The sequence below is a fragment of the Magnolia sinica genome, chromosome 8, assembly GCF_029962835.1.
Source record: "Magnolia sinica isolate HGM2019 chromosome 8, MsV1, whole genome shotgun sequence".
Taxonomy (NCBI): domain Eukaryota; kingdom Viridiplantae; phylum Streptophyta; class Magnoliopsida; order Magnoliales; family Magnoliaceae; genus Magnolia; species Magnolia sinica.
In genome coordinates this window covers 35,040,079-35,049,755 of record NC_080580.1, presented here as the reverse complement: position 1 = coordinate 35,049,755, position 9,677 = coordinate 35,040,079, and the positions used below count along the sequence as shown (strand labels likewise).

Sequence of the window (9,677 nt, the reverse complement as noted above, 5' to 3'; positions counted from 1 at the left end):
GCCTTAATATCTGCTTGGTTAGCAGCTAGCTGTCCTGACTCCAGTTCCACCTGACGGATGATTGCGCGCCTCTGTTTATCGACAACCGTAGCATGAAAAAACTTCGTGTTTTTATCTCCCTCCTTTAGCCAATCCACCCTAGACTTCTGCTTCCAGAATATTTCCTGTCTAAGCTCCAGTAAAACTAACCTGTCTAAAAGAGTGTTAAATACTAATAGACTTTCTTGCAATAACTCCTCACCCCTGGAATTCTGCATTCTGTTTTCCACATGTACTAAATCTTCATCAGCAGCCTAGACCTGCTGGGAGACATTGCTAAAGACTTCTTTGTTTCATGCTTTCAGCAGTTGCTTAGTCTTCTTTAATTTTAGTTGCACATTAATCATGGGTTGTTTAGAGCATACTCCCTCCTAAGCTTTCTTAATCACAAGTTATAACATATCATGGAGCGACCACATTCACTGGAAACGAAAAGGCTTTGGACCACTAATTAGCTGCTATGATAAAGAAAGGAGAAGAGGGGCATGGTCCGATTGAATACGTGGCAAATGGGTCACCTGAAACTGCGAAAACTGAATGGACCACCTGCTATCAATGAGGGCCCGGTCCAGCCTCACCCAAACTCGAGAGGAACCTACCTGGTTATTACTCCATGTGAATCTATTTCCAGAGAAACCTGCATCTAAAAGGCCCACACAATTAATTGCGTCAGTAAATTCGGCAGAGGAGGCTCTATCAGCAATCCTGCGACTCCTCCTTTCTGAGTCATGCACTATCGCATTGAAATCCCCACACACCAACCAAGGCCCTTGTATCGAAGAAGAAAGAGAGGCCAAGTCCGCCCAAAGAGTTCTCCTCAGCACCCGAGCACACCTAGTATAGACAAAAGTGATGTAGAGCGGAGCCGCACCGCTTTGGTCTGTTGTGACAATCGACAAACACTGATCAAATTTAAAAAGTAAAGAGACAGAGAGAAATCTTACCACCCTCATCCCAATTTGAGAAGGATGAATAAAAACCCAAAGATAGGCCTGTTTGCACACGTTTCTCATCACCCAGCATAGGCTCAAGAAGTGCCAAAAGCTGAGGATCATGCTTCCTGACAAGTCTGTTAGTGGTCCTAACCGACCCTAGATTACCAATTCCTCGAACATTTCACACAATGATGTTATCCATCCATCACACATCCTGTGTTTACGGCCTGTCTCTTCAACCTACGAAGCCTTGAACTCCAATTTCCTTTAGAGTAAAGGATTCTATTCCTTCTGGACTGCTTCACAGGATTTTCCACGTCAAGCAGTGTCTCTCCCTCCTGCAACTGTTTGACATGCAAAACATGACTCCTGATTTTCGGATCCAGTTCCTAATCCTGCCCCACCCTCATATTGTCAGCAGGGCAAAGACAACCTTCCTCTAGATTTTCATCTATACCATTGAGAGGTCTGATAACTGAAGAAAAGTATGGTAAGAGGTCCACCTCGAGGGTTGTTCTCTCAAACTGATTTCTCCTGCCTTCATATGCCTTGATTGGAGCAGAGTGATGGCCACTTCCTGTCACTATTCTGCTATTTCCTGGGGTACACTCTGCTAATCTGTTATCAGCAAAGTCCTCCCCCGCGGCCCTCTGTGTCGATGAATCATGTCTTGAGTGAGGCGGAAAATTCTCCTTTCCACAGACCTGTACCCTTCCTTGTAACTGACCCTGTTTTTGTTGAAGCATCCTGATCTTTGTTATAGAAGGTCCTGCTGGAGCTGTATCTTCAATTTTATCCTCACCAACATGAGCGTGCTACTGATGGTGCTTGCCCTTCTTGGAGAATACCCTGAGTTTGCTGATTCCACGTTCCTAACCACAGAACCATCAGGATTCATCATAGGAGATTGTACCACTGACACAGTCTCAACATTCCTTTCCACCACATCTTCTGGATGAATTATATCCAAGTAGCTGACCAAAAGGCTCCTGCTGTGTGATGACTGACCGTATGGCTGCAGACCACTCAACAATTGAAATTCACCTTGACTGTCCCTGGCTTGTTCAATATTCTGCCTAAAGCCCTGTGTGCATTCCCCAAAATCATGAGGATGATGTTGATGATCCCTTTTCATCACTAAAGAGTGTCTTGCTGTTGCGGATTCAACATTCATGCCCACAACACCATCAGAAGATATCAGTGTAGATGGCACCACTGGGGCTAATTCAACATTCCTAACCACAGCATCTTCTGGTAGAACCAAATCCAAATGCCTAAGCGAAAGGATCATGCTGTGCGATGATTCAATAAATGGTTGCACTCCACACAACTTATCCACATCCCCTTGACTGGAGAGAGCTTGTTCAGTAATCTGCTTAGATCCCTGTGTTTGAAGAGGAATAAGTTCAAGAGGACCGATCAGAAGCACCTGATGTATGTTTTCAGTTCCATCCCTTGCTTCCAGAGAAACAATAGTACCAACCTCTGTGTCCTCCTTACCATATGATCAGACTATGTGTCCCACCTTGTCTGATAGTGTGGTTGTGGCATTTTCACAAACACCTGATGAGACTACACTTGATGAATTGTCACAAATTACCGCAGATCCAGTGGCACAGACATTTGGGATTTGTTTAGGCCCCACCTCTGAAGTAACTAGTCCCCCCTCTCCTAGATTTACTAACATACCATCACCCACTTTGTCTGCCTTGCCTACACCAGACCTCTTTTCAGATATAGCATTCCCAGTATCTGGCTCTCTAGCTGAAGCATATCCACAAACATTTGATGGGGGCCCTGGATCAGCATGAAACCTTCTAAAAACCCAGTCCTTGGTGCTCTCTTTCGTAGCTTGCTTGATAGAGGGAGGGCTTCCAAGCTTGAACAGAGGTTCCATCTCAGCAATAATTGGGTATACCTTTCCCAACACATTTAGATGCAAGACATAGTTGAAGCTAACGCCCGGACGTGGAATAATCTTAATCCTCACAAAAGCCTAAAAATATCCGAAACACGAATTAGAGTCTATCTGAACAATCTTGCCGAAGTAGCTCGCCAGATCGATGATGACCGACTCAAACCAGGCGCATGACCTGATTCCGATCCGAAAACTGTCGGATCTGAATGACCCCTACTCGATCCGCACGGATCCAAGCCATCAATTCGGTTCAGAACGGGTCGGATTGGGTCTGATTGGGTTGGATCCACTAGATCGGATCAGATGTGCCCAGCTTTCTAGGTTCAGATTAACCTTCAAAGTCGCCCGGAGGCAAAGTGGATCTATAAGTTCTTCCCACCGTTGCTGGAATATTTTGAGATGTCTGGGCAGATCTGACGGTGTAGATTTCAGTTTAATGGATTTTAACCATCAAAATCATAAACTTCATTCCATCCGTACATCTTCATTCCTCGTGTTATGTGAAGATATGGCTTTAGCATGCTCAAGTTCCATGGGCTAGACTATATCATATCATATTAGGATTCTCAGAGTTGAGCCGATTGGTCCTCGGAAGATTAAAATAATGGGGTAGAGATAGGGCATCGCTTCTCTCTCTTGAACTTACTTTTTACAGTGGCAGAGGATACACGGCATTGTTTTGTCCCCATTCCTTTTCTCAGTAGACTTGACGTGTCCTTCTTTCCGCATTATATATTGAAGACAGGAAGCAACTAAAAAACACAAGTCTAGCCAATAGTCAACATCCGAATGAGAAATTTCTTCTCCAATGGGGAAGATTTTGGATCCATACATGTGTGCCATCTGTGATACTCTATTATCAGGAAATTTTAATCATACAATGTCATGTCAGTAATATCTGCACTGACCTCCTGCTAATTATGCCAGTGATACTGCTCTGCATGCATTTTTTGCTTTCCCTTATATTTCTCTAATTTACTTTCAATCCATACATGTGCTTGAAATATCGGTGTGGCTATCTAGCCATACAATACAGGGAAGTTGAAAGAAACTATTGAAATGAATTTGTTGAATATTTTTCTTACTGCTTGTTGCTAGTCATTTAAACCAATTGTTGGATTGAATCTGATGAGTGACTGCAAGACTAATTTTGCCATTGTGAATAGTGCTTTTGTTGTGTGGCAAGTGGTGGATTGCTTGAAATGCTTAAAACGTTTAGGGCTCATTCATGGTTCATGCTCTGTATTGGTGTGATCGTTGGTGTAATATTGAAATGTTGGATTGACCTTTTGCATGGTGCAGATTCCATAACAGCTGATGCGGATTCGGAAATTCTTTGTATATCTTCCTACGCTTTTGAGCAGTGCAGATTCTTTACATATTTGGACCATTTTACCATCCAAAGCAAGGAAAACATTTTAGATGGCATCAATTGCTCCACAGACTATACCATATTAATTATCTCAGGATTGATGGAGTTTAGTGGATTATTCCTAAAAGATTAAACCCATATGGTGGAGAGGAGATGGGGCATACTTTTCAAACAAAAGGGGATAGGGCATTGGTTCTGTCCCTGGACTTACTTAGAAAGTTTTAAATGGTGAGTGTTCAATCGCTACTATTTCTTGTGGTGTGGTCTATCTGAGCTTTGGATCTGCTTCGTTTTTAGTTCATGCTCTTAAAATGAGCTGGAAAAATGAATGGACATTATGGGGTATAAAACATATACATCACAGTTGCCTCCCCCGTCCTAGATCCAATGAATCTGTGTCCACAGGGAGAGAACATGGAACCTTAAAGCCATGTCAGGATGCTTTTCTGCAAAATAATTGTGGGACCCATTCAATCAGAAGAACAAATGCATGCCAGAGAAGAACTGAAAAAGGAACGAGGGATGAATAGTGCACCTTTGGGATTATGGCCCATCTACAACAGGACCCACTAATCGGATAGTCTGGATCAACAACACTTGCAGGTGATCCAGGCCATTCATCATGTTCAATTACTTTACGTGTGCATTTTACCAAAATCAGACTGGTCTATATAAAACTTGTTTATGATACGTGTGCAGTGACAGACTATTATTGCACGCATAATCTTGAAGGAAGGTTAGCAAAATCAGGGCAGTTTCGTGAGAGGCATTGAGCGGCCCGGGTATTTCTATGCAACCACCAGGGCGAGGGCAAGACAAACTCATCTTCCATAAGGGGTCGTTTGGCTCCATGGATTTGGGGGTTTCAAATCCCAGGCGAAATGTTGGTATGTTTGGCATCATAAAGTAAATGGGGGTTTCAAATCCATGGTGAAATGTTGGATTACATTATAAAATCCTTCTAAGAGTTGTATGTGTAACATGTGTCACTAAGCAATTAATCTATTGGCTGCATGGCCTGCTGAAATGATATCCCGAAACAATCAGATTATCAATTCCATCACAATAATTACTTTAATATGATGTTTTGGACTCATTCATGGCTCATGCTCTGGATTGGTGTGATCCTTGGTGTAATATGGAAATGTCAGGTCCACCTTTTGAGTGGTGTAGATTCTGTCGCATGCAGTGGTGATTAAGAAATTCTTTGTACTTTCATATCATGGTGAGGATATTTTAAGAAGACGGGGGTAGATATGAGAGTGCAAATAGTCGATCCAACATATTTTAACAGCTAATATTTATTAGAGAATTCCATCAATCAAACTTCAATTTCCCATGCTAATTGACCAACCCCATCAAAGTTTGATTTGAACCATTTTACCACCAAAGCAGGGAAAACATTTGGATGGCGTCAATTGTTCCACGGGCCATTCTCGTAGACTTGACTGACTTCTTTCCATATAGGATGAAGATGGGGTAACTAGATTGAGGTGGGGCCTGATATGTGCATTTGGATTCAGGCCATTACATACGACTGCCATCTTTGCCCTCAGATCTATGAAGGAGGAGGGTACTCCTCAAATATGTGGTTGATTTAAACAGGCCATCAGTTTTCTTGTTTGGGCTTTTCAATCCAGTCTATTATGTGGTTGTATCAGTCTCACTGCAAAGATATTGATTTGGACATCCAATTGTACAATTTGTGACCTAAATAATTTGTTTTTAAAAAAAAAAGGGAACAAAATAGTTGAATATTTTATTAGTAAGATGTAGATATTGATGTTGAATATATGGAATGATTAGGGCTAGCAATGGGCCAAGCCTGGGCTAGGAAAAATCAATATTTTGAATATGGGTGAGCCAACCCAACCGCGCGCAGGCTTGCTCATTTTCGTCCATTGTCAGTTATTTTGACCTCTAGTTGGATTGAAACTTGGTGTGGTTATGAGTGACCTGTAGTCTAATTTTGGTGGTGCGCTGGTGCTTAACATGCATAGCAGGTTGTTGATCAAGTGCTTGTGATGTTTTGGGGTTTTTATCTTCTTCTTATCCTATGCTTTGTATTGGTGTATTCCTTGTTGTTTGAAGTGGATTGCCTAGTGCCCTTGGTGCTGTGGGGCCCATCTTGATGTATGTATGTTATATCTATACGATTCATCTATTTTGTAAGCTTATTTTAGGACATAAGCCCAGAAAGATGAAGTAGATCCAAAGCTCAAGTGGACCACACCATTGGAAACATTGGTGATTGAACACCACCATTAAAAGTTCTTAAGGGCACAAAAGTTTTGAATAACGCTGATATTTGTGTTTTCCCTTTATCTAGATCTGGGAGACATTATCAACAGGTTGGATGGCAAATTAGTATGATGGTGGGTCCCAATAAGGTTTTAACTGTGGGTGTCTTTATCCCCACAATTTTTTGTGGTGTGGTCCAATTGAGCTTTGGATCTGCTTCATTTTCGGGTTCATGCTTTAAAAGGAGGTGGTAGACGGTGTAGATATATAACACCTACATTACGGTAGGCCCCACAGCACCCAGGTGAAATTCTCTTCACTTTTCATATTGAATTGTCAAATTCACCTTCGAAGTGGCGTGACGTGTGGTCCAATGTATTCGGTGGATATAGAAGTTCTTACCATTTCGAGGAGATTTTAGATGTTTGGCCAGATAGATTTAGATTTTCTTTCTTTTTCTTTTTTCCAAAAAACGTGAAGCTCACTGCATGTAATTTCGTTGGTGTAAATTAAAGAGTTGTTTTGGCACATTAAAAAAAAAAAAAAACCTTTTATTTTTGGTTTTATCATTTAATTTTATAGAAACTAACAAAACTTATCTTAAAAAAATAAGTGATGAAACGTGCGCTTAGGCCCCATTTGTTAAATCTGAAGTCTAAAGACCGAATCTGAAATCTAAAGCCTGAATCTGAAATCTGAAGTAAAAAAACTTGTTTGATAATTACGGTTGAAGTCTAAAAATTAAGTACTAAATCTAAAATAAACTTTTTTGTTAACAAACATGTCTGAAATATGTTAATTTGACACATTTGCCCTTATCTCTTTTTTGAAAATGTTTTACATTATAAAGAAATTATTTTTTATTAAATGAAAATAAAATCATTATATTTAATTCAAATAAACTATAATACTAAATAAAAAACTAAAATATCATTATTCAAAAGGCTCTCAATTCCTCTTAACGGGAAGATTGTCACTATGTGTTGTATAGGATTGAACACTAGTAGCAACAAAACCTTCAAATAAGGCCCACCTTATATTTATGTGCTATCTAAACCGTTTATAAGGTCATTCCCAATTGGATGAAGTGAAAACATATTCATCCAAACCTTCCGTAGCCTATTTAAGTTTATTTTCCATCCAATATGTTCATAAGGTCACAAATACTTGTATGAAGAGTGAAAAAAAAAAACATATTGATCCAAAAATACAGTGACCCCAAAAATGGTTATAGTGGCTTAGTCAAGTCACTTTAGATGGGTTTAAGATGCACATTTCTGTCCCCACTACAACAATTGGGACGGCGCTAGTCAAGCGCCGCCAATTGTAAGCGTGGGTAAAATTCACTAGGAGCGCCGGTAAAAGTGGTTTTTGGACGCTTTTTTCCACGGGAAAGTGCCGTAAGATTTCTGTGCAAGCGCCGGTAAAGGACTTTGTATGGATTTGAGAGGCCCTAGTATGCCAGTAAATTTTTTTAATATATGTAATTCAATCGAAACCGGTATTTTTTAAAATATTTGAAACATAAAAATGATGCAATACAAATAAAACTAAATATTAAACAAAATTTATATTACTACACAATAAAAAAATATATATAATATTTATTACAATAAATTGAAAATGGTATTGAATTAAAAATTTAAAAAAAAAAAAAACAAATCCTCTATATGGTCTACTCCTAGCACGAGTGGCGTCAAAAGGCTGAAGTGCTTGTAGTCCTCAATTTAGGAACAATTGATTAAAATCCTGCACACAAGGAAAAAAAAAAAAAAAAAGAGTCAAAAAGTAGCATTCAACAAATTGATGCATGGAAAATAATCAATCATTTGATCCTATCCTTAAAAAGTCAAAACTATCAAGGCAACAAATGTTGTAACTTGAATTCCATTACAAGCAAAACAAAAAAGTAGGTAAAATAGAAAGCCAACATGCTAACAAACAAACGAATGTCGCAGCACATCTATGCTCTACACAATCAATTGAAAGATAAATCAACTTATAAATAAAGATGAACATACTAATATTTTACAAAGTTGAGAGCTTACTTTCTTATGAAGAGCCCAGACATTTAATATGGCCTTTAGTGATCTGTTCTTGCAGCTCTACAAATTCCTAGGCATCATCGGCCGAATACTCCCCTGACAGTAAATAACATGGATTTTGTTGTAAACAGAGCAAATCCCATACATGCCCCACGAGAGATTCATGTATCTTACTTTGGATGCAGGTTGATGATAGAAATGCAGACAAGGAAGTTTCAAGCTAGCATATATGCCTGTGGCAGTTTGGATACAAGAGTGGGGGAGATGGGTTTGTGGTGTGATGGAAACAGAAATACTAATTTTATCATTTCTGGATGGACGTGAGAAGGCGATCTCACCATCCAGTAGTATTTCATGAAGAGACTATTTTATTTGGTAAGTTAGGATTTTTCCCTTCTCTCTTTCACTTGGTAGTACTGACATGCTCTACTAAAATGGCAAGGATTGAGGTTACAGGCTTCTAAAAACAGCACAACCATAGGATGCTCAGATTGAACAAATGGACAATGGCCTTCAATCGGAAATAATTGGACATTTTCTGATTATTTGGCAACCAATCTGATGGGCCCATTGTGGATGAGCCACTAAAAAATCATGCCTTTGAACAACTTTAAATATTAAACTTTCGTAAATCCCAGGCGATTTGATTCAACATTGTTTATATATTAAACTTTTGTAAACCGCAAGAGATTGATTCAACATTCACTTCAATGACAAGCGCCGTTGAGGTTGCAGAAAATAAACAAGATGTGTCATGAAAGCTTACAGGATATGGTGGGTTTGTTCATAGTTTCCTCTTATTCATGTGAGTTTGTTTGGAAGATATATCCAGATTTATCTATTGCATACCGATACATGCAGATTTTCTTTCCAGAAAAGGTACTTATATTGCCTGCTTATGCACCTAAATCTGCAATTTAAGAAAACAAAAGTCAATGTTTTAAATTCATTTTTCTGACATAATCAACACCCAAACAATACATCATGACTTGAAGTGTATATTTAGAAGCAAGGAAATTACAATTTGTTCATTTCAGTTTATAACTACAAATAATTGCAATTTGTTTTGACAACACATCCAAACATTCACATCAAAATAATAACAAACCATCCAAGTAAAATGATAA

General features: G+C 39.3%; 1 long non-coding RNA gene across 1 annotated transcript; it reads right to left on the bottom strand.

Moving 5' to 3' along the window:
• Window positions 1-8,036: 8,036 nt before the first annotated feature.
• On the bottom strand, window positions 8,037-9,074 carry LOC131253964 (uncharacterized). Its single transcript, XR_009175389.1, has 2 exons — window positions 8,554-9,074; window positions 8,037-8,254 (listed from the first exon to the last, which is right to left on the bottom strand). It is a non-coding gene; the product is annotated as an uncharacterized LOC131253964 (long non-coding RNA).
• Window positions 9,075-9,677: the final 603 nt, after the last annotated feature.